This window comes from Diospyros lotus, chromosome 11 (assembly GCF_014633365.1).
Source record: "Diospyros lotus cultivar Yz01 chromosome 11, ASM1463336v1, whole genome shotgun sequence".
Taxonomy (NCBI): Eukaryota; Viridiplantae; Streptophyta; class Magnoliopsida; order Ericales; family Ebenaceae; genus Diospyros; species Diospyros lotus.
In genome coordinates this window covers 8375240-8397747 of record NC_068348.1, presented here as the reverse complement: position 1 = coordinate 8397747, position 22508 = coordinate 8375240, and positions in this window count along the sequence as shown.

Below are 22508 nucleotides of genomic sequence, written 5' to 3'. Positions count from 1 at the left end.
TTGGAGAACGTGTCACTAGACATGACTCACCATAAGAATCCATTTTGGTTATATGTTGATGGTATTCTCATACGAGATGGGTGTAACTAATTCTTGGACTTGAGGTTGTCACGGTCATCTCATAAGAAGACTGGTATGCTTTGACATCGTTTTGATAGGTATAAACAAAGGCTGCACGTGGGCGATCGTTGGGTTTATCGTGAGGCTTATGGAGATGGGTGTATAACCAATATGAGACTCGTCTATCCCTTGATAGAGAACGATGTATCTAAGGCGCCTTCGATGGATATTCACTTTAAATTCATGGTTATGGTGAAAGAGATCAATAAAGAGTTATTGATTCACTTTCTATTAAGTGAAGATATCCGGATGACCGAAGAAAAACTCATGTGATCATAATCAAGCAACACATTGCCAAACTTGAGATCACATAAAATACATTGACGAGAGGATCGAATTACACGGTAACCATGCTCGTGAAAGGTTATTTGTGGATTATGAATCCTTCTAAATAATTGGTTAGACATAACGCCTTACTAGAGGCTAATATTGTCTTATGTGTTCATACCAACACATTGCTAACATATTTGGAAACCTAATGAGTCATACGCAATAGGTACGGTCCCTAGCTTAAACCAGGAGAGCGGACATATGGTTAAGTTGGACACTTCAGCAAGAAGTTATGTTATCGTAGGTTCTCACAGAAAATGAACAAAGAGACGTAATGACGTCGATATGATGAGAGGCTACCATAAAGTAAAGAATTTTCTAAAATGGCAACTGATTAAATTAGGAAGGAGTTTCTAATTTAATAATTTTTTATTTGTTAGAGTGGTAAATAAGAAACCATAGGATGTTTTCTTTATAAATATCCCTTTATGGGTTACCCAAAATTAATGGTTGTGTAGTTTTTCAAAAGTTGAAAAACGAATGCTGTTCACTCTTCCCCGTTTATTTTTGGATCGATTTGAAACTGGGCGTTCTTTTCCTTCTATACACAAGCCGCAAAAAGGAGAAGGAGCTAGCACTCTTATTCCGCTCTCCTTGCCAACGGATGCATGTCACGTATCACGAGTTAGAGCCTGGATGTTTGGACGGCTTGAATCCGCGAACGACTCAAAAATCTAGAGGTTAGATTTATTTTATTTGTATGTGAATGATTTGATTTCAACTTTGATTTAATCACCGGGATCGGGGTAAGGTTCAAAATTTTTGAACTATGCTACTTGCCTCGAACTATCTTACTTTACTTTCATATTTTTGCTATAAAAGGCCAAATTTGGCATGATTTTGGTCCTTTTTAAGCGCCAAACAAAGGGAGAAAAGCAAGGGATTGAGGGAGAAGAAGGGGACTCGGCACTAGCGGCTGAAAGAGAAAAGAAGATGGGAAAAAACAAGGGATTTTGGAGTTTTCGGTGTTTAAAATATTCCAGTAAGTGGAAGAAAATTGCTAGAAGTTTTGTATGTCTAGTTTATGGGTTATTCATGGTTAGATTATAATTTTTACTCGGTCAGATTCGATTATCTTGAGCCTCAATCTTATCATTGTCCATGAAACGTTTTACTTTGCAGCAGGATCGTAAGGAAGGTCAAAATTAACCAGATAAAGGCAAGCTCCTAACCCTTCCCTCATGTTCTTAATTTTTCGTGAGAGTCTTCATAGTTTTTTTTATTTTAAACCCTCTCTCACCGTGACTCGGTTCCACACATTAATAACAATAATCCGCGTGGCAACCATTCCATGACTTATATGTTAATAATGGGTATATTGGTGATTAAATAAGTTAAGTAAATGATGTTTTGGTGTCGTTCATTTCGTCCATCACAGGGCTTCGTGTAACTCCGCTTTCTTTGGGAATGATGCCATACCAGTTGGGCTAGTTTCTTAGAAGAGTTGGTTATGGTTTAATGGGGTTATGCTAATAATTTATTATGGATGTGGAGACGTTTTCCGGTGTATGAGGAGAGATGAGAACGTGGATGCCATAATTGTGTCTATGTTGTCATGGATTAAGTGTGTGAAATGATAAGTTTAAGTGACTAAATTTAATGTCGTCTATGGGTGTCTAAAGGTATGGGGTACAAAGTGACTGACTAAGTTTAATGTCGTCCATTCATCAGCTGTCACAATAAGCGTTAGACGGGCTAGAAGAGCTAGTACTGCCAGATTCTCGTTTTGGTTTGTGCATATCATGATGTGTGTGCTACATAGGGACTAGTTTGCATTCACTTGGGGGATATGTTTTGTGTGTGATGGGATGTGTGAGCATTTTCATGACCCGGTTGATCTAAGAGCCAACTTGGGTTCTTTAGATGAGCCGGTGTATTTAGAGCATATCGTATGTGTGAATTCCTATATGGGAGTAGTGTAACGCCCCACTTTTCAATTACACAGTGAAGCAATAAGATATTCATTATATGCTAATAATGACCTTGGGCGTTATTGGAAATCCTTTATCAACGGAAGCAAGGATTGAACCTGAGTATGCTAAATACCTAGGATTTCCACAAGTTTAAATAAAAGTCCATCACGCCCCCACATATCAAAAAGTTATAGCAACTTCACAATTACATCCTTAAGTATCTTAACTGCTATTTATATTACAATATTGGGATTACACGGGCACACAAGCAAATCCAACTCTAAATCAGCCAAGAGCCACCTCTGAATCCTTGCTCGCGCTGGAACCTGGAGCCTGAAACACTTGATACTTCCGACAAAGCTGGGACGAGGAATGTCCCAGGGGTATGAAACACCCGAGTTAGATTATTACATCTAAGTGAGTGGTACAGGGAAATAAACTATGCATGCAAGAGCAAGATGCAGTTATGCTAGGAAACAAGCAGAAATAAGTATAAATCTTCCAAGACCATATCAAAATAAAACCTCCCCAAGTCACCATCATCCCTTCCAGCACTTGTGTCAAACCTCATAGCCTCACCTTCAAGCTAAGCCCCACCTCTAAGCATGTGGTCGTGGTCCAATCCCTCAGCCCCACCTTTACACACGGGATTACGAGCCACCACAATGCCCGTTGGCACTTGTGTGAAACATCTCAGCCCCACCTATAGGCACAGGATCGTGGTCCAACCCCTCAGCCTCACCTCTAGGCACGGCCCCACCTCTAGGCACGGGATTACCACCTCGATCCTCATGATGTTCCCAACAAGCAGCCAATAAGTTCCCGATCCACCAATAGCAACTATCACCAAACAACATGTTGAAGACAAAGCAGAAAGAATATGTACAAACCAAGGAATATCAAGTAGGCACGGCCTCACCTGTAGGCACGGTGCACAAACCAAGGAAAATATAATATGCAATCCATAAGCTATGAGCAAGATTAGTCATGTTTAATCCCATCGACGAATCACAACAACAAACTCCGTGATCAAGGAAAATAGGAAAGAAATGCTCGAAAATAGGGAAACATGAGATGTAAGCAACAACCATCCACAAGTGGAAACCAAGAGTGATCAATAGGAATCAAGGAGCATGCATAAGAACCTCTCACAAATGAAACCAAGAATGATCTAGAGGAAGCATGCATGAGAACCACTCACCTTGGTCGTTTTCCCTTCGATAGCACGATTTACAGCTCGATTTCATGCACTAGGGGCTGTTTCTGCAGAAATCATGGATTTAAGTAAACCAAACCTTGAATATTTTATACAGGGTTGTAGTTAATTAAAATAGGAGAACAACGGTGAAAATTTCAGGCCAATCGGAGGCCGGATGAGCCCTCACGGGCTGCCCCTTCTCTATTTTGCAACCCAAAATTAAAACGGCCATATCTTGCTCATTTTAAGTCCGACTTGCTCTCCGTTTGAACCTACAAACTTTCATTTCAATGTACTATGATCCTATGAAAATAAAAGTGACTTTCCTTTTAGGGTTCTTCCCCCTTTTTGGTGTTTTCCAATCTGGTCTCCCTACTTAGCTTCTTTACTTTCTTCCTTTGGATTCCTCTTGCTTTTCTCTTCTATTTCCTTCTACGTGGTCCACTTCTCTACCCCTTTTATAGAATTTTTAACTCCAAGCACTTGGTGGCACTTATCTCTTTTGGTTGGCCATTTTCTTCCTAGCCATGATTACTATCTTTGAAAAAACTCACCTTTGATTCCATTCTTCTCTTGGAAGCCTTTTCTCTCCCAATCCACTCCTTCCATTTGTCCCTTACACGCCCACTTATTCAACCCTCCTTATCCTTACTTTTAGTAGGCCAATAGCATGCTTCCAACTTCCTTTACTTGTGAATTAAGGATAAAGTTAATCATGGTTTAAGACTTTTGTGCACAAATCATCCAATAACACTTTACCACCTCAAGGCTTCTTCAATAAGCCTTCATTATGTCAATTAGTCTTCCAATGAAAGTTTACCAACTCATGCCACTTAAGAATTTTGGGGTAAGAATCATCATTACAACTTTTGAATATTCTTACTTTGATCCTATCTTCCAAAGAAAGCTTCTCCTTTCTTCCAATCTCCAAATACTCCTTCACGTGGCTTTAGGATAAGTTCTATCATTCTCTTCTTTTGCAAGCCAAATACAAATCTTCCAAGTGTTTTGGTGTAAAATTCCATCATTACAACATAAGACTTTAGGAAAATTCTCAACCAATCCCATCTCTCTAACACATAGCTTCTGGGACAAGGATTCATCATTTCTAATATTCCCATTCGTTGGAGACAAGCTATCTTTACAAGTTATGATATTTGTTTTTTGGGTCTTAGAACCATTCATGTTCACACTTTAATTCGAAACTTTCATTTGAAACACTTTATTGTATCATCCAACCTTTATATTAAATTTTGGGGTATTACATCCTCCCCCCTTAAAATAAATTTCGTCCTCGAAATTTCTCTTCATAGCTCAGTCAGAATCTATTTCCCGAAGCAAATTTCTCAATATGGTGTCTCCTGAACACTTTCTTGGCATGCCCCGATCAATATGGGTTGCCTTAATTCTTGGCCTAAGGCACACATTTTTAACTCAGAAATCGAAACGTTTCGTCCGAAAATCGGTATCAAGGTTTTCGACCCTTTCTCAACTTGTCAACTCATGACCATTCCTTCGAGTCTTCTAGAATAGCTTTCCAGATCTGTTCATCAGATAAGAGTGAATCGCTAGACTAGCGACGTAAATAGATGTTCCATCAGGAATCACATCCAAAATCACAGGCTAAAAGCCTCCACCAGTCCCCACTCTCGGGTCAATAGAACAGGCTCATTCCTGCATTAGCCACCACGTTCACCTAGAACAGGCTATTAAAGCAGGCCCGTTAGCCACCACGTTCATTTTCCCGAGGTGGTACTGGATCACACAACCACAACCCTTCAAAAACTCTATCCACCGTCGTTATCCTGCATTCAAATCCCTCTAAAAGAACAGGCACCTCAAGCAATCAGGAAGACCTCGAACTTTTCATATAGATAGCACTGCCTAAGCATTCCTACTACTACATCAACATCTGTGCTAGGGCCAGATTTGGAATAATCAAATCAGAGCCAATTGCTTACAATAGCTGGGGTGTATAATAATTCGCACACTAAACCGAAGGTCAGGTCAGTAACCAGAATAAATATCCCTTCCCAAGGCCAAATCCGGGGAACACACATATCCCCATGCTCGCTATCCTGGGAAACACACTTTCCTAAGCAAGCCCATACCACACACATGCCTACACTGGGAAGCATTCCACCCATGGTTATGACCTACCCCGACCCATGTATGCAATCACAGTTCCACTACCCCTCTTTTCCAAACCTTTAATTCCCCAAGCCCATTTAGCACACGATGCAGTAGTCATAACTCCTGGTACTGACACTTCCTCATGCTCGAATTTTCTCGAGGAGAACATGATGGACATTGGTCCATAAATACAATCACAACTCATATAAGTATGATTTGAACACCTCAATCATCAACTCACAAAGGTTACTGGTGCATTTGCTTGAAAGTAAAGCAAGATCGCTACGGGGCAAGCAGCGTAGTTCAAAAATTTTGAACCTTACCCCGATCCCGGCGATTGGATCAACGTCGAAATCAAATCATTCACTAACAAATAAATAAATCTAACCTTTAGATTATCGAGTCGTTCGCGGATTCGAGCCGTCCAAGCGTCCGGCCTCTAACTCGTGATACGCGGCACGCGTCCGTTGGCAAGGAGAGCGGAATAGGAGTGCTAGCTCCTTCTCCTTTGCGCGGCTTGTGTATGGACGGTAAAAGAACACCCACGTTTCAAATCGATGCCAAAAGAAACGGGGAAGAGTGAACGGCAATGTGTTTTTCAACTCTTGAAAAACGATACCAAAAATCACCTCAATAATGGGCAACCTATAAAAGGATATTTATAATGAAATATCCTAGGGTTTCTAAAACCCTAATGGATTGGGCTAGCCCATTAATTCTAATTTAATTAGAATCATAAGTGGGCTTATTCTAGTCTAACTAGAAATATAATTAAATGGCCCAATCCTTTTATAGGTTAAATAAAATATTATGGCCCAAATCTAATTCAAGCCCAAATATATTTTATTTAATATTTGGCCCAAATCTAATTTGGTCCAAATATAATATTTAATATTTGGCCCAAATCTAATTTAGTCCAAATATAATATTTATTTTAATATTTGGCCCAAATTCAATTTAGTCCAAATATAATATTTAATTTAATATTTGGCCCAAATCTAATTTAGTCCAAATATTAACTTAAGCCCAAAAATATTTTATTTCCTATTTGCCACTCCAACAAATAGAAAATCATTAAATTAGAAACTCCTTCCTAATTTAATCAAATGCCATTTTTATGAAACTTTTTCCATTACGACGACTCCTCGTCATATCGACGTCATTACGTCTATCTATTCTTTTTCCGTGAGAACCTACGACGGCACAACTTCTTGCCGAAGTGTCCCACTTAACCATACGTCCACTCTCCTGGTTTAAGCCAGGGACCGTGCCTATTGCGTATGACTCATTAGGCTTCCGAATATGTTGGCAATGTGTCGGTACGAACACATAAGACAAGATTGGCCTCTAGCAAGGCGTCATGCCTACCCAATTATTCAGAAGGATTCATAATCCGCAAATAACCTTTCACGAGCATGGTTACCGTGTAATACGATCCTCTCGTCAATGCATCTTATGTGGTCTCAAGTATGGCGATGTGTTGCTTGATAATGATCACATGAGTTTTCTTCGGTCTTTCGAATATCTTCACTTAATAGAAAGTGAATCAATAACTCCTTATTGATCTCTTTCACCATGGCCATGGATTTAAAGTGAATATCCACCGAATGCGCCTTAGATACATCATCCTCTATCAAGGGATAGATGAGTCCCATCTTGGCTATGCACCCATCTCCATAAGCCTCATGATATACCCAATGATCGCCCACGTGCAGCCTTTGTCTAGGCCCATCGAAACGATGTCAAAGCATACCGGTCTTCTTATGAGATGACCGTGACAACCTCAGGTCCAAGGATTAGTTACACCCATCTCGTATGAGAATTCCATCAACATATAACCAAAATGGATTCTCGTGGCGAGTCATGTCCAGTGACACGTTCTCCAACATTAGTCACCTATGTACTTGTCTAGGCATCCCCATGCCTATGGGTGTGAGACCCCCATTGCTATCACATAGCAAAAACATAGCACATACAAGTCTTACCGCAATTGTCAATGTCCATTCTTGACATTGCTACGACTTGGGACGTTTAATGATGTCTATAAACTGTGATGCATCATCTCACATCTTTATAGATTATTCACAGTATACATCATATGGACTTCTATCTAGTTTCATTCGGTTATTACAATAATAACAAGAAACTAATAGAATGACTTCTTGTGAATTTGAATAACTCCTTATTCAAATAATAACATGATTACAATTGTCAGTGTACAACATGCCCAATCTGATTGGGTCTAGAGCACCTACACTAACATTGCTAACCCCAAATATCATTACTGGCTTCTTATAGAAAATTCATAACAAGGTTTAGAGTAGTCTTGCCACATCTTCCTTCTAATTCTCAATTACAATCCACACTCAAAGTTACAATTAACATACATTAACTAACAATATTCCTCGACTCTTAACTACCCAACTTATCATTTGATATCCTGTCAAAATACAGGTTGACACGTCATATCACCATTCCTTAGGTGATGTGCTAATGCATGTGAATGGAAAACCTAGGGTCGACTAATTTTCTTACTAATGTATTAAGGAGAATTCGTGGTACCTTGCACGACCGTCGGGTTGTCATTGGCATCTTTTCCCATCAAATTGAACACACGACCCTGATGTGGTTCCATACCTCCTTGCTTTGTCCGAGATTGGTTAACTTCTCTCCTTTCCGGGCAGTCCCTCAAGAGATGACCAGTCTGCTGGCAAATAAAACATATAGGTCCCTTGGGACAGTCTCGAGCCAAGTGGTCGTTTCTTCCATAGGTGTAGCACCCTCGGCCTCTTCTTTCACAAGGTTTTCTGGGATGGGATCTTTGACATTTGGGACAATTTCCTTTTGGCTTGAAATCTTCTCTTCGAACCCCAAGATCAAGCCTTTTCCCAAGTTTTTTCTGCTCAGGTTCCTGGGATTCTGTCCTCAAGGCATTCATTCAATGGAGGTTACTCTCCATAGTCAGGGCTTGTGACACCATCTTTGCGTAAGTACGTGCCCCTAGGGAGCTTAGTGCTAATTGGATCTCCAATTTCAATCCCCCAAGGAACTTTTGCCCCTTGGCTTCCTTATCCAGGTTGTAAACTGGCATGTACTTGATCAATCGAGTAAAACTATCCTCATATTTGGCCACAGTCTTGTTCCCGGTCTATTTTAGGTTCATAAACTCTCGGCCTTTTTCCAATTTCTTGCATAAGGGAAAATATTTGGTGTTAAAGAGTTCTTTAAATTGTGCCCATGAAATATTTGGCGTACTTTGCCCCTCAAAATCTGGCAAAATCCTTTACATAGTTCTCCACCAATGATCTGCCTCATCCCGAAGCATAAAAGTGGCACATGTAATCTTTTCCTCCTCTCTACACCCAATAAAATTAAATATCTTTTCGATTCACTCCAACCAATACTCACTTTCACTTGGGTCGGCTCCCACTTTTCCTCGAAAGATAGGCGGATTCAACCGTTGGAACCTGTCAATCACATCAGGAGCTCAAGGGGTAACTCGATCTGTTAACTGTACCCCTTGCATATAAGTTACCATATTTTCCATGACTCGCTCCATTCAGTCCATGCGAGTTCCACCTTCCTGGTTTCCTCCTTGGAATGGGTTTTCTTAGGGGTTTCCGATGTCTCCTCATGGGTGTGTTGTGACTCTTCTCCCCGGGTAACACTCCCACGATGGTTTGGAGTAGCTGGTTCAAATCTTCGAGAGCATTGGGTATTCACCATCTGAAATAGCCACACCCAAAATCATGAGGTTAATATTTAAACCTTAGCAGTAGAATCATCATTCATAACCGTCTAGCAAAACTCAAAAATCATATATTTCCCAACATCCTCGACCCTTGTGGACCTAGCTAAGTTTTCGACTTTCTCAACTCATGTGAACCCTGTTGGTCACCAATCCAACAAATTCCAAACATTTATATCCCCGAATTTTGTATACGAATTTCATGAACTAGGTGTCTACTAGACCGTTATCACGTTCATAACCTTGGTTAGGATAATCTCCAATACCCCATTTTTTTTTTTTTTTTGTAAAACAATTAGACAACAAAATAGTTTCCCAAGAGCTTGTTATCCTCCAAAATCCTCGAAACACCTGCAAAACATTTGTTAATTCTAATGAACCTTAATTTAAGTATTTACTTGTACCATTCTCTAACCTACTCATCCCACTCACTCACCAAATCCTCTATGCTCTTCAAGCTATCATCTACCTTTTTTTTTTTTTCCCACCATAAATCCTTCATGGTTAGTTCTTCTAATATGGTAACAAATACAACTTGTAGAAAACTTTCCCTATTACATATGTACATAGCCACTTCTAGTGCACCACTTTATTAGCACATGTCTAAATACCATCTTGTTTCTTTCGTACATATCCACAAGTTTACGTCCTCAGACAAAATTCGTTCCTCAAGATAAAGTTACTCTTCCTCATTTTCTGATCCTGGAGGTGGCGTAAGATCTCGTTCCTCAGGTTCCTCTTCGCGACTCTGGTTTGTTGCTTCCCCCATGGGGTTTAGGTATGCCTCTACCTCGCGTAGATGGGTAATAAAAGTTACAAAATCATCATAGGATCCCAAAATGCGAAGATCGTTTCCAACGTCCTGCCACTCCGGGGTTAGTATGGATATCAAATAGAATATTTGTAAGTCCACCATATAGGGATTCATCACATAGGTTGGAAACTGTTGTAAAGTAGGGGTAACTAAATTCAGAAAATCTCCTAACTTCTCCCCTGGATGCATATATCGTCCTCCTAGCAATGCGGTCCATCCTCCCATGATGGCACGCTGAAATTGGTTTTCTTTTATCCGCTGATCCATTCCTGTCACAAACCAAAATATCTTCCAAGATTAGTCATATCATAACTCAAAATAACTCATATCACTATTGCATCTCCAAAGTTAATTAACTCCAACCCAAACCAAACTATTTATTCTAGCTCTGATACCAATTGTAACGCCCCACTTTTCAATTACACAGTGAACCAATAAGATATTCATTATATGCTAATAATGACCTTGAGCGTTATTGGAAATCCTTTATCAACGGAAGCAAGGATCGAACCTGAGTATGCTAAATACCTAGGATTTCCACAAGTTTAAATAAAAGTCCATCACGCACCCACATATCAAAAAGTTATAGCAACTTCACAATTACATCCTTAAGTATCTCAACTGCTATTTACATTACAATATTGGGATTACACGGGTACACAAACAAATCCAACTCTAAATCATCCAAGAGCCACCTCTGAATCCTTGCTTGCGTTGGAACCTGGAGCCTGAAACACTTGATACTTCTGACAAAGCTGGGATGAGGAATGTCCTAGGGGTATGAAACACCCGAGTTAGATTATTACATCTAAGTGAGTGGTACAGGGAAAGAAACTATGCATGCAAGAGCAAGATGCAGTTATGCTAGGAAATAAGCAGAAATAAGTATAAACCTTCCAAGACCATATCAAAATAAAACCTCCCCGAGTCACCATCATCCCTTCCAGCACTTGTGTCAAACCTCACAGCCTCACCTCCAGGCTAAACCCCACCTTTAGGCATGTGGTCGTGGTCCAATCCCTCAGCCCCACCTCTAGGCATGGGATTACGAGCCACCACAATGCCCGTTGGCACTTGTGTGAAACATCTCAACCCCATCTATAGGCACGGGATCGTGGTCCAACCCCTCAGCCTTACCTCTAGGCACGGCCCCACCTCTGGGCACGGGATTACCACCCCGATCCTCATGATGTTCCCAACAAGCAGCCAACAAGTTCCCGATCCACCAATAGCAACTATCACCAAACAACATGTTGAAGACAAAGCAGAAGGAATATGTACAAACCAAGGAATATCAAGTAGGTACGGCCTCACCTGTAGGCACGGTGCATAAACTAAGGAAAATATAATATGCAATCCATAAGCTAGGAGCAAGATTAGTCATGTTTAATCCCATCGACGAATAACAACAACAAACTCCGTGATCAAGGAAAATAGGAAAGAAATGCTCGAAAATAGGGAAACATGAGATGTAAGCAACAACCATCCACAAGTGGAAACCAAGAGTGATCAATAGGAATCAAGGAGCATGCATAAGAACCTCTCACAAATGAAACCAAGAATGATCTAGAGGAAGCATGCATGAGAACCACTCACCTTGGTCGTTTTCCCTTCGATAGCACGATTTATAGCTCGGTTTCTTTCACTAGAGGCTGTTTCTACAGAAATCATGAATTTAAGTAAACCAAACCTTGAATATTTTATACAGGGTTGTAGGTAATTAAAATAGGAGAACAACGGTGAAAATTTCAGGCCAATCGGAGGTCGGATGAGCCCTCACGGGCCCCCAGAAGGGTGGCCACGCGCTGCCCCTTCTCTATTTTGCAATCCAAAATTAAAACGACCATATCTTGCTCATTTTAACTCCGATTTGCTCTCCGTTTGAACCTAAGAACTCCCATTTAAATTTAATATGATATTATGGAAAGAAAAGTGACTTACCTTTTAGGGTTCTTCCCCCTTTTTGGTGTTTTCCAATCTGGTCTCCCTACTTAGCTTCTTTACTTTCTTCCTTTGGATTCCTCTTGCTTTTCTCTTCTATTTCCTTCTACGTGGTCCACTTCTCTGAAGGATCATGAACGAGGAAACAAAGCATGCAGCGGAAGCGGTTTAAAATCAAAACCGTTCCTCGTATTGATAAGAATCTAGGAGACTTACTTTTGCGGCGGATTACCGGACGGAATGGAGCGATGGGAGCTTCCTCGCGTTGTGGAGACGACGGCTGTCCTGCTAGCCTTCGACTTCGTCGCATCAGAACTCAAACGCACCCTTTCGATCTTCCGGAGTATGACTCGAACTCGTGGCCTTTCTTCGGTGAAGAAGAATGAAAAACGACTTTGATGAAAAAACAACTAAAGAGAGATATATATAGGGAGAACCCTAGGGTTAAAACCCTAGTGGGCCAAACCCTAATGGGCCAAGACCTTTTAATTAATTTTCTAATTGGGTTAGCCCAATTAATTAATTAAAAACGCTAATGAACTATTATTTTATTCTAGCCCAATGGACCATTCTGAATAAAATAATTATCTCTCAATGTAATTCATCCAACAAGCCAAATGTATTAAAAAATACATGAGTTACTTCGAGCTACCCGGGGACCAAAAGACAAATTATTCACGGCTACTAAAATGACCAAAATATCCCTGCTACCTAGTAGCTATATTTTGTCATTCTAAGTGTTCCAATTATCACCATATGGTAACATTGACCCCACGAATAATTTTGCATATGCCATGTCTTTGACCTACTAGTGTAATGATGAAAATACCCCTCTGCGTAACACCCATCATTTAGAAAGGAATAATGTACTAACACCTTTCTAAATGACTTCTACCATCCTTAGATCACTAGTCCAATAATCCGTGACTACTCGAATGTACTTGCTTATCACTGGGAGCTACCCAGAAGCACACACTCTTAAGTCACGTTCCCAGGGCCCTGGATTATTCGATTATTCTTGGACAATCACAAGGGGGTGAATCACAGAAACTATCTTGTATTAGTCTGTCTTAGCTAATTAGAAACCATACTCCCAACTCAAAAGGATATTGATCTTTGACAGACCTCACCTACAATGAATCTAAGAATATAGCTCTAGGTTCACTAGACCACCAACTAATACTCAAGTATTAGAGTACTCGTCCACGTAGTAGCAGTGATAGACTAGCTCCATGATAATTAGTACTTTGTCATTAGCTTCTATCACAGGTCCACTCTACGCATTCCAAATGCGCTTGTACAATTAGAGCAAACGGACTGTTTACTGGCTAAGGCAAGCCATCCTCCATTAGGATCTATTGCACAATGATCTTATCATGATAGAATGCCCAGTTCTATCAAAAGATCAAGAGTTATATTTTCTTGCTTATTAAGTACCCATGATTCATGCCTAACTGTGAAGAACGACCCATCACATGAATCACTTACTTAATAGCATGGACACCTTTCCAACAATTAAATGCAAATAATATATGTTCCATAAACTGAATAAAAGAAACATCATTACCATAAATTAAACAAAACGTGTCTTTAGGGCATACATTTCCAACATTCTCTACCCCTTTTATAGCCTTTTTAACTCCAATCACTTGGTGGCACTTATCTCTTTTGGTTGGCCATTTTCTTCCTAGCCATGATTACTATCTTTGAAAAAACTCACCTTTGATTCCATTCTTCTCTTGGAAGCCTTTTCTCTCCCAATCCACTCCTTCCATTTGTCCCTTACATGCCCACTTATTCAACCCTCTTTATCCTTACTTTTAGTAGGCCAATAGCATGCTTCCAACTTCCTTTACTTGTGAATTAAGGATAAAGGTAATCATGGTTTAAGACTTTTGTGCACAAATCATCCAATAACACTTTACCACCTCAAGGCTTCTTCAATAAGCCTTCATTATGTCAATTAGTCTTCCAATGAAAGTTTACCAACTCATGCCACTTAAGACTTTTGGGGTAAGAATCATCATTACAACTTTTGAATATTCCTACTTTGATCATATCTTCCAAAGCAAGCTTCTCCTTTCTTCCAATCTCCAAATACTCTTTCACGTGGCTTTAGGATAAGTTCTATCATTCTCTTCTTTTGCAAGCCAAATACAAATCTTCCAAGTCAAGTCTTCCAAGTCTTTTGGTGTAAAATTCCATCATTACAATCATAAGACCTTAAGACTTTAGGAAAATTCTCAACCAATCCCATCTCTCTAACACATAGCTTCTAGGATAAGGATTCATCATTTCTAATATTCCCATTCGTTGGAGACAAGCTATCTTTACAAGTTATGATATTTGCTTTTTGGGTCCTAGAACCATTCATGTTCACACTTTAATTCCAAACTTTCATTTGAAACACTTTATTGCATCATCCAATCTTTATATTAAATTTTGGGGTATTACACGTAGCATGGCCTGATGCTTAGTTTATGGGGGCCTTGTCATCACGTTTATGCTACAAAAGTCATTGCATTTCCTATTTGTTGTATTGCATGGTGAGGATGTATGGCTATAAGTGATAAGGATGGGTGGCGTCCACCACGGATCGTAAGTCGTGGCAATGGACCATAATAGTAGCATGGTAGGATGATACGATGGATGATTGGAAAATGATGTTATGAATGTTAGGAAAAGATAGGTTTTGTTGAATAACGTTATGGTAGCCCATATTAGGCTATAACAGGTTTGTATACGGGACTTGGGTGCCAATGTGTGGCTCATGTGGGCCTTAAGGACCCTTTGTGTATAGTTGATTTTATGTTATGCATTTAGAGCAAGGGTATTTATTGATCATGACATGGTGTGTTGTTGCATTGGCATAAATTGCACAGGATGTTGGGGAAGATTCCTACCCTTAACCAGTTGCCTTTCTTTCATGAGCTTGTTGAGTCTCGCGACTCACCTTTGTTTTCCATCATTCCAGGTAAGAGAGTCGTCCGAGGGATCAGGTATGTTCGACGGGATTGGGTTCAATTCATCGAGCCATGATAGAAGTGCAGAGCTCTCCTGAGACTAGATCCTAGATGTCATTATGCTCGTGTTAAGGTTAATGTTTTATATTTTTATGATGAAGGTATGTTATGTAAGCCCAGGTGGACTCATGGTGTGAATGCTTGTGTAAGAACATGTTGGGAATGGTTATGATATATTATGTAATAAAAAGTGTAAGGTTCGATTAAGGTTTGTGTTATTGTTTATATCACCCAAGTAATGATCCTCTCACGGATCCTCTATACTAGCGGGGGCTCCAGGAGGCCGGCCGTTACAGTTTTAACTTCTAATCTCTGGGAGACTTAAGAAAGAGAAAGCGGTTAGAGGTGCAGGATGTCTTCCACACATGGCCCTTTGATACTTAAATTAATCTCTACAAAAGGGTAGAGAAAAATAAGAAGATTAAGTTGTGTTCTCTTTATTATTTTCAATCTATTTTTAATTTTCAATTTTCTAAAATAATGAAAATAGATTTAGTTTGTTATTTTCAAAAATACATTTTCGAAAACAAGCAAAATTTTTGTAAAGGAACCCCAAAATAACAATGGTTGTTTTCAATCAAAACAATCTCTAACTCCAAAATATAGAAAACACAATCCATTTTTCATGTTTAGGATCTAAAAAATAAAAAAAGAAAAAGAAAAATTTATTCTTAAAATTTAAAAAATGTAATATATCTATATTATAATTAAAAACATAGGAAAGCATATAGTATATTATTAAGTATATTATACATATTATCTATAATAATATTTAATATAAATTATCACTTAGATGTCATTAATTTATTAATCAAATTTATTATTTTATTTTAATAGTAAATTTTTATTAAAAAGAGTTAATTTTATCATATAATAATTAAATTCATTGAATAAAATATCATAAAAGAATTTTTCTCAAAATTCTAAAATAAATGCGTTTTCTAATTTTTTGTTTTGAAAAAAAATTTAAAATGACAAAAAGAACATGTTTTTAGTTTTTTAAAAAGAGATTATTAAAATAGAAAATTGAAAATAAATTTGAAACTAAAAACTAAAAATTGAAAACATAAAGAGAATGCAGCCTTATAGTTTGAGTAAAATTTTATAGTCTTATCTTGATTAGAGAAATTATCTCTTATTTGTAAAGGTTGAAATTGACAGGTAGATGAATGTCCATATCTTTTGGATCATTTGTTTTAGACTTATAAGAAAAGACATCAAAGGTGAATTTGACACATCCTTCAAAGTAAGAGAGGCCACTTGGAAGGTCTTCAGGTACACAAGAGATGTTTCTTGAAGAGTCTCTTAGGAGCAATTATGTCGAAAGGACTTTTCTGGCTTCTTTTTTTTTTTATTTCTTTCTCTTGGACTTATATTGAGTTTTAATACATTTTCTAGACATAATAAAAATAAAAGCCCAAGATTAGCCTAGTACTGATAAAAGACCTACCATGTCCTCCTCTAACACGAGCTAGGTGGGGTTTTAAAATTCGGGTTTATTTATAAACAATTTTTTATGTGTTTGCGGTTCATGGATTAATTTTGCATATTTAAGAAGTTCATCCAATACACAATCAAATCGTAATAGTTGAAAGTTCTCATTAAAAATAAAAAAGATAAAGATAAAGCCGAAAGCACCTATAATAGTTGAAAGTTCTCATTAAATGTTGATGGTGCACTGCAGGAGGTGGATCGTATTGCTATATATTATATATTGGTTTCATTGTTCCTGAATGTTCGAGAAATTTTCTCATTGCATTATCAAAACTTGTCCCATTCTCAGATACTCTGCCTTATACTGAGGTTCAAGCCATGTAGAAGGGACTTAAAACATGTTAAGGCTCTTCAGCTGCATGGTTTCCTGCTGGAAGGTGATTCACTGAGATTGTGCCTGATTTACAGCATCGGTGTCATCTTTCGTCCTCCCACTGCCGTTTTCTTTAGTTGATTTTGTCTATTCAGAGGTGATCTGTTGCTTGCGTTACAAAGGGGCTGGAGTGGCTCGCACGCCTCCCCCTAAGTTTGTCTGGATCGTGCAAACGTTATGTTATTTGATATGAGCAAAATAACATTTCACTTTGTCCATTTTGAATGCTGTCCTAATATGTAGTTTTTGCTCTCATGTTAGGGGAAGGGTAATCAAGTGACTCACTATTTGGCCAAGATGGGTTTTACTAGGGGTGTGCAATGATTGGTTTGGGAAGTGTTTTGTAAATCAAACCAGGAGGCATTTCAAACCATCTAAACCATAATTTAGCAGTTGGGACAAGTTCGAAGAATGTAGAAAACATACTCGTTAAGAGTTTGAGAATTAGTACTCACTTAACAAAATTAAGAAATACTACAAACCACAAAACCAGTAAAGTTGTGAATTAAAAGACATAACTATATATGTCAATGTGTCCAACACACTTCATGTCAAAAATTCAAATTAAAACATTATCCAACAACTTTTCATCAAATTCAAAGTTCCAAACACACTTTATTTCAAATATCCAAATTAAAACATTGTCCGGTAACCTTTCAACAAATTCAAAGTTCCAAATACACTTCATTCCAAATACTTGAATGAAAACATAAAATATAATGCCACTTTTGACAAATGGAGTCATGATGATAAAACACAATAATACGTAAAGACAAAACACTCTCAAATATAAGAGATAAATGAAAAGTGACATCATCCATGACATCAATTATGAGACTTAGGCCTAGCAGATGAGCTGATTGTTTGGGATGGATCACGGAGTGCCTAGGTTGCATTCTGGTCCTAGGTTTCCAAGCAAACAAATAATGTGATTAATTTAGATTTTAACTCTTTTACTTTGAATTCTAACTCTTCTAAATGAGCAGGAGTTTTTCCAATAAATAATTTAAGTTTCTTTTAAAATTCTTTAACCCTTGAATGAATAATTGGCCCAAGACTTACGTGCTCTTAGATAACCCTTGTCTTTGTTTCTTTACCGTTCACATCAGTTAAACTAGTGGATTACATGCGGAATGGACGATTAATTTTACATATTTATTTATCGAACTATAAAATGGAAACCCATTCTCGAGGTCAATTTTTCAGCAGCCCAAATCGCTACTTACCACTCAAAAAAAACTTGCAGTTTTAAGGGTTTGGGTCAGTTTAGTTTGGATGGCTTAAAATTCTTTCTTTTTTTTTCACATGCCTATGTCTAACGACCTGAATTGCTTGTAGAAGGATTTATCCCCTCCAAAGGTCTATAGCACTAACTTGTCTGATGTTTCTTAGTTTGGTTTTGTATCATCTTTTAATAAAATAAAATAACAAGTGATATGATATTTATTGAAAAAACGTAATTTTCTCCATTATGGATCTTATATTGTCGGAAATGGGCGAAACATGACAAGAAGTTAGATAGAGAACACCTCAATTGTCAACGACTGTTTGGATTTTACCATTTGATTGTGAAAACTTAAATTTCAAACTTTAAATTTTCAAAGGTTCAAACTTAATAAAAAAAAAAAAGAAGAAAAATTGCTGCCTAACACTGCCTGCTTGAGATCTATAATTTTTGTTTCTATATGAAAAACATCTATACTTTTAGCGTCCACTTGTCCATATCCCACGTTGGTTTGAAGATAACATAATTTAGATTAATTAGACTAATGATAATGTTCATTACAAATTAACAGAAAATCTTGATTCAAAATAAAAATGGTTTTGCTTAGATACAAAGATAGAGAATTTCTATAGAATTTTTATAAATTTGTAGTTATAAGAGAGTATCTGTCTCAAGCTTTTAGTTTTCAATAAACCTGCAAAAAAGAAAATGGAATGTCTCTCTTAAGTTAGTCTCTAAAAGTGTAGGAAGACAAAAATATTGTAGTTTGGGTGGAATTTTAGCTTTACCCCAATTGAAGAAATTATCTCTTATTTATAAAAGTTGAAATTGACATGTGGATGGGCATATATGTCTTTTGGATCATTTGTTCCAAACTTTTAAATAGAGATATCGGAGATGGGTTTGACACATTTTTGAATCCAGAAAAAGCCCTGAAGGTGTCTCCTAAAGGTACTCAAAAAATGTTTCTGGGAGAGTCTTGGGGACAATTGTGTCGGGAAAGCTTTTCAAATTTTTTCTTATTGAATTTCTTTCTCTTGATCTTATGTTGAACTTGGGTTCATTTCTATGTACATGAGATGCCTTTGAAAATGATTTTAACCATAAAAAAATTCTATAGATATTGCTCGTTCTATCGCATGTTTTTGTCTATGAACCATAAGTAACAAGAAATTATTTAGTCACTGGGAAAAGAAAAAAAAATGTTTAGCCAGCCACCACATATGTAACTCTAGATGTAATATCTCAAAAATTACAAGAAGTATATATCCTAGCAATTTAAAACAACTACTACACATATTGTTAAAAATTAAGATAAATTGATTATTGTTCCTTCCTGACCAAAGGGAGTGGTTGGAGATGGGATTGCGACAACAGGAAGTGGGCTCTGACGACGAGTCCGTCTGGGGGGCGGTTAGCACCTACAAGTACTCCAACGCTCGAGTGACTAAGAGAGTAAAGAAAAGACAATGCATCAGTAGGTCAGAAAGCAGAACATACCTTGCCTCTGAAGAGAGCTGGTTAATATAGGAGGAGGAGACGTCCTCTTGCATGCGTCGTGCGTTTGCAGGTAATGAGACTAAGTATCCGACGCCGGCGGAGGTTCCCAAGCGACCACATGGTGTCGACGGGACCCTCATTAATGTGGATGAGATCCGCCATTAATAAGAATGGGATCTGGGATGGACGCGCGTATACCTAGTAGACGCCGCAATGATGTTGCTATAAGCTGGCACAGGGCCAAGATGGGGCGGAGAGGGAAGGGCCAGATTGGGCCCCGACGGTGGGTCGAGATTGGGCCGTGAGATGATCCAAGAGGGAGGGGCCAAATTGGGCCTGGACAGTCCACAACCTCTCAGGTCGGATGCTCGAGAAGCAAGTGTTCAAGCTAAAAAAAAGAAAGTCTGGGTAATTTTGCTACATATGCTAGTTTTGGGGAGTTGGATTGCCATCAAGGCCTGGCCAAGGTGGACGGCCTAGCTAACACATGGTATTGTTTGAACATATGTTGGTTCTGAAGGTATCTGAAGTCGGTTTGGTCTCTATGGTAAAGTAATTTTCTTCGTGTGTTGATCCGTAATGCGTGGGGTTTAGAGATTCGAGCCGTTATGCCTGGGAGAGCCCGAGGTGACATCTGGGTGTGGTGGCTGACTGATTTATCTTGGATATGCACAGACAAAGTTTAAGCTGCTATTAGGACGTGCTCGAGGCATGGCCGAGCTCACGCTTGGTTTTAACCAAACTCGAAAGGTAGAAAATAAGGCTGAGTTGCCCTCATCGAGGGCTGAATATGTTTTTGGGAGTAGTGCTCTGGTTATGGTTGGCCTTTTAATCTAGCTGGGGAAGTCCCCTCAATGTTCTGACATAGGACACTTGGAGCTTCGGGATATGGAGTGTCAAGCTTAGGAAACGCAGTGTTATATGCATGAGCGACGGCTTATGATTTTCTTCTCAGATTGAATGCGTGACGGGTGGCATGCCCCTAATGGTGGATTCATAGAGGATGATTTCTGACCATCAGATATGTCGTTCGGCGGTTGCTAAGTGCCTAATAGTGTTTGGCTTTCTTCCAAACGCATTGTATGGGAACAATATAAAAGGTGCGCCCCATTTCTTCTAGATTTTCCATCGTTACTTCTTTTTCCTCCTTGCATCAAAGGTGTGTTATTTTCCTAAGTCTTTCTCTTTAATCTTTGCGAAATGGCTCCTCGCCTTAGTAGGGAAATGCTAAAGGCTCTCTTCGAGGGAAAGAGAGAGGTTTTTGGCGACGCCGACGAGGGAGATTTTGCTCTCTCCGCTGCTGACCCTGTATCTTCCACCGTCGCGCCAGTTTTTTTGACTACTTTTGGTGCCATTTCGGCATTGTATTTCGAGGGATTTGGTATCAATGAAGGGCGGTTGTCAGTTGGGAAACGCTTGAGGGATGCGAGAGGGGTTGATTCCTTTGTTGATGCACCTTCTATGGGCATGTCTGACCCTCTTGCTTCAGGGGACCGACGGGTAGTGTACCGCCGGGTGGAGGATTGGGCTCTGGGGGTAAAGGGGGAGAATGTTGTTTTACTTTTATATACTTAGTTTTGATGATGAAAAACAATATTTTATTTAATCCCTAAGTTATGAATCAAGGTTGTGGTTTTCAACATAAATCAATTTCAATATCAAGTATTATTTTGTGAGAATGAAAACCAAATGAATTTCAAGTATCGAGAATTCAAAGTCATATTTTTCTAAGTCTGGAAGGTTAGAGCACCTTATAAGGAGACATATATAAAAATGTTTTAGTTTTAGAAAACTAACTCCCGGTAATTCAATAGTTAACATTCATTAGTGATAAAATGATTTTTAACGAATTTTTCAAGAAATAGAAAGTGTATATCTTAGAGGTGGTAAAATCGCAAAATCCTAAATTTTTACTAAAATCCAAATTCTACTTTTTTATTCTTATGGATTTTGATTTTTTTGATATTTTTATTGAATCCAAATGGGGGGTACTTTCTTATTTACATTTATGTATTAAAGTAAATGGAAGGCAAAATATAAATTAAACAAAATGAGGACATTTACTTAAACTAAAGAAATGTAAATATGTTGTAATGTTTTCAAAAATTCATTCTGTTGAAAATCTTCCTCATCTGTCGACTATGTGCTTCAATCTGTCGACTATGCATAAGGATAGTCGACTATGCTTGTTCAGTCTGTCGACTATTTTTGCATCTGTTGACTATTGTGAAAGGATAGTCGACTATACTATTTCATCTGTCGACTATGTTTGTACATGATATTCAAAATTTTCTTTGTAATTTTTGATCTATCGACTATGTAAAAGGATCTGTCGACTATGAGAAGTTTTGGTTGAAAAATAGTCAACTATGCTTTCTCATCTGTTGACTATGCCTAGTTTTATTTGAAGAAATAGTCGACTAACCCATTTGATCTGTCGACTATGTGTTTCACAGAAACTTACAACGGCTAGTTTTTCAATCTCCAACGGCTAGTTTCTCATTCTCCAACGGTCACAAACGGCTTCATTTCTCTTCAATCTTGTGGGAAGCTTATATATACATATCAAGGAGATCAATAGAAGGCTAATGGACGGGAATGAATTAATTTGAGCTTACTATTACTCTCATTTGTATTTACAGTGATTGTGCTTCAATTTTTTCTCTCTTCAAGGCTTTGATTTTAACTTGTATTAA